Raw genomic sequence first — 4,587 nt, forward strand, 5'->3', positions numbered from 1 at the left:
GAAATAGAATAAAAATTTGAATTAAAAAAAAAAACAGATTTCAAATTTTCCCTCCTTAAAATGCCTGCAAACCTATTTCATGGTCAAAAAAGCATTTTTGACCTCCAAAAGCTAAAAATGTACAGTAAAAAATCCAAAGAATTGATTTTTAAAAAAAATTCAAACGTCATTTTCACCCTCTAAAGTATTTCCAAACCAATTCTATAGCTAAAAAGTGATTTCTCTCTCTACAAACCCTTTTCCAAGCTCTCCATTGCTACAACAATCACATGCACCCCCTAAAGTCCAACATTATCTCTCTGTTAGCTTTCTCCCACCTCCATTGTAGCACCAAGCAAGCTCCTCCCCATCTCTTCTCCTTACCCATCACCATATTTTCACACTAAGCTAGCTCGTCTCCTTTCTCTCACCTCCATTACAACATGAAACAAGATTCTCCTCCTACTTTCATTCAATTACACTACATGGAAACCTTTACTCTCGATGGTGGCAAAAGTGTGAGCTCACATGACTTGCATACCACAATAAGAGGATGTGTGAATGATGAGTGGACATTTCAAGGGTTCACCTCCAACATAAAGATAGAATGGTAAGAAAACTACCCTTGTAGCTTACATTCAAAGCTTAACATCATCTCCATCTTTAAGTTTATCATGCCGGAGACAATCAACCTCTTTATGGCTTTCAATGTCTAGGGCACGGCTCAACACATAAACCAGATAACAAACTCCATATATACATAGTCAGCCATAGCAACACCACAATCAGTCGTACATAAGGGTTGCAAGGTTGCACAATCATGTACATAGGGAACCTCAGATCCCACCCTTCTGATCACGCTCGAGGCAAGCTCAGCGTGCTTTCCCTGCAACATCTCCTCCACCTGCTATACCTTGCTGGCCTTGATGTCCTCGTCACAGCAAACACCACCCTTAGATAGAAATTCTAATATCTCTCCAAGCTCGTATGAGCGGGCCCTCTCTGGAAATCGGCGGCTCCTAGTTGATGGTCTCTACCTAACCACCTTGCAGCCCTCTCTTGTTTCCTTCAAAGCATGCCCCCTTGGTTTTCTTGCCCTGCATGCCCCTCTCTTGTTTCCTTCAAAGCATACCCCCTCTTTTCCTCACTGGCGAGTGTTGCACTCGACCTTATTGCCCTGCTTGACCTGGCCACGTTATTTCTTCAGATAGCACCCCCTTCACCTGCTCTAATTCCACGCGATCTTGCCTTTTCCTACTCGGCCCCCTCTTCACTGAGTAGCAGCCTTTTTGTCTTCTGGAATCTTCTCCCCTCTTGCAGGTCGTCACCCTTCTTCTTTCTCAGGTCGTGACACCTGCAGCCCCTCCAGATTGCGTGCCCCTTGCCCTTTTGAGCACGACTTCATCCCCCCCTCACCAGCTCGCGGAAGCATGGACCCTATTTTCCCTTTTTCACTCTCTGGCGGCTCTGCATTCCTATTTCCCTCTTTATCTCTTTCTCTTTCTTTCTCTCTATTTCTATTCCTCTCTTTCTCTCCCTCTCTATTTTACATCATTTTCTTAGGAATTGCCAACTTGTAGGTTGATTTTTGGAGAATTCAAGGAAGACGTGACTTTTTTTGAATCACATGAATGTCGAAGAGCGGGATGAGATGAACAAATTCATGTGAGACAAGCCCAAAAAGATTCAGATCCGATACGGAGCTACAAGTTGTTGAAAACAACCTAAAACTCGTATCATGGCCAAACAATTAAATTCTCTAGCTACTTCTCACTTAAAGGCCCTAGGGACCCTCAACAAGAGGGGCCCTGGGGCCTTTAAGATGGCAAACAAGACCTTTTTTTCATGCATGGCCATATATGGATGTGATGTCTGATGTATTGAGAGCAAGACTTCTTGACACTTCAATTTTCTTTGTGTTCAAAGGCCTCAGAGATCTTGTGCACTAAACGTTCAACACTAGAAATTGGCAAAACAAAGAGCCAATTTTTACTTCCTTGTGTCCACTTTTTGTTCTTGGGAATGTTTTGGTAAATCAAATTCTTTAATATTTGAAACCACATGTCACCCCTATTGTTATAGTATCCAACCAAAGGTTTCTTGATTAGCAATTTACATAGGCTCAAGTGGTACATATCTTCTATGTTAACAATACATGCATCTATAATTTATGTTTACACTTTCTCTATGCAAATGAGCTACATAGTAGAAGTCAAATCCATGATTTAACAACTAAGTTCATGAGGGTGATAGCTATTGGTATCAACTTTATCAATAAGAAATAGCTACCAATAGCCAATGAATAGGGATATTTAGAAGATTTAATACCAAAAAACTTGTCAGCACTACTCCAAAAAAGTGGAAACCGAAAGGGTTTACAATATATATATGTTGAAACATGAATCAATAATAAGTTAATTGTTCACCTATCAATCATCGCTATACATCGACACCTCCATCTCAAGTTGTCCTTTCTCTAAGTCAAGCTTGGCATGGGCATACTAGTATGGAAAGCACATTTTAGAATGCAAGAATTTAGATTTTTCAACTTGTGAAAGGTTGCTAATGAAGCATGATATATTCAACATCCCCAAATGAGAAAATCCTGACAAAGGTGATGATCCACTTTAATAAGAATAACCATTAATGATTAAGCTGAAATGAAAATATTGCTTAAATTTATTCATGGTGGAGTGATTAAGACTTGAGACTTGAAACATCTTAGAGGAAAAACAAAATATCCATAAAGGTCAACAATGTTTCTCAAATATGTATGAAACTCCAGTAGTCTAAATTAAATACTCTCACTCAATACGACACCATTTAAAAAAAAACATATTTGTATTGCACCAAAATGAGTATAAATACAAAATCATTTATAGAGGATTCCAACTTCATGAAAATTTTTAAAAATGGAGACAATGTTGTTGTTAAGCTTCTCTTACAAGTATTTGTCTTCCTCATCTAGAGATTCATATACGCTTGAGTATCTGTGTGTCTATGACACTAGAGAGGATGACAATGCTTTATGGAGGGCTTTTTTAAGAGCTCCTAGAGAGTACCTATTGGTTTATGATTATACACAAATCCTAATTTTCTCATCAAAATCTTTTAACATGGTAGTGAAAGGTTCCTCACGGACCTAGAATAGAGCATTTTCCATCTCTGCACGTGGTTGCTTGCTCATGTCCTCTCAAAACAAGTTTACTATGTAAGTAAACACCAAATTTTGTGAGTACAAAGTTATCAAGTACTACAAAATGATACCATTCTAATAATCTAGTGCAGCTATACAAAGAAGAAATTAGAAGGAGAATATTTGATAGTTCTTCATAGATAACTTAACTTACTTGCATTGTCAGACTCAATCACATGCTACACAACCCTAGATGAGGCACCGAAGCCATCAACAAAATAGCACACCCCAATGTTATGAGGTGTGAAGCAGCTATACAACCGGCAAGAGTTTGGTGCTGAGGCGGTCCGGGGCGGGCAACAAGAAGAGCAACCTCTAGACACCCTTCAAGGCTCCCGTGCTGCTCAATGGGGCTGGGGCACAACACAACACGAACCAAAACAACAAACCCACAGCCAAATCCCAACTACACAAGGGGCACCACCTAGTTTAAGAGCGAACTAGGACACAAAAGAGGAGAATCGTTAGAGCAACCCACAAACAAGCAAGGAATTTACACTAACCCTAACACCAACGGAACACTCTCACACACTAAAACACGAGAGAGAGAGAGAGAGAGAGAGAGAGAGAGAGAGAGAGAGTGCTCGGGCTGCTTTGAAACGTATCGGCAATGATCAAGCAAAGACAACTATATATTTAAGAAAGAGAGAGAAAGGGGGAGGGGATGCTTGTTGCATTAATACCTTCTTACAAATCTGTCATGACAAATCAAAGTGAGATTAGTATTTGTTCAACATAGCTTGTGTAAATTTCATCACAACACATCACAAGAAAAGCCACCCCAATCACTGTCTTAAAGCCAGGGGAGTCCTCTCCACCCTGTCGCCCTCTTACAGTATGTGGGATTTATGGCTAGATTGATGACAACACCAGAGACAAGCTATCAAGAACTTAACAAAAAACACCAAGACACTTACGCATCATTGTTGTCCATTACTTCACGTTGGAAGGGAGACAAAGTATCCAAGCTTAGTCCAAATCCACCCTCCTTGATTCAGCAAATGTTGGGCTTACACTAGTAGGAGAAATGATAGATTTCCTACTCTCAATTGAATGATCACTCTCTCTCTTACAATGGCATAGAGTTCCCTTGCTAATCCCCTATTTCAACACATGCACATGCATAAGACAATGAGCTTCCACTCAAGAGCTCCTTCTAGAGAGGTTGAGCTTGGCTTCTCAAGCTATAGCATAGTGCTCTTGCTTATGGCTCCCCCCTTTTTGTGCTAGCTACACCCTCCTTTTATAGCAATTTTGAAGGCTAGGGTTACTCCTCTAACCATGGTTGGGTTAGATTTTCAGCAATTTATCTAATTTCTTTTGCTTGGAATTATCAAGAAGTTGGTGGGGAAAGAGAGAGGAGAGAAATGGAGGTGATAGGACTTTTCATAGTGGGTTAGTGTTAGTAGAGC

Source organism: Adiantum capillus-veneris, chromosome 21, assembly GCF_014529385.1.
Source record: "Adiantum capillus-veneris isolate H3 chromosome 21, ASM1452938v2, whole genome shotgun sequence".
In the NCBI taxonomy this organism is placed as follows: domain Eukaryota; kingdom Viridiplantae; phylum Streptophyta; class Polypodiopsida; order Polypodiales; family Pteridaceae; genus Adiantum; species Adiantum capillus-veneris.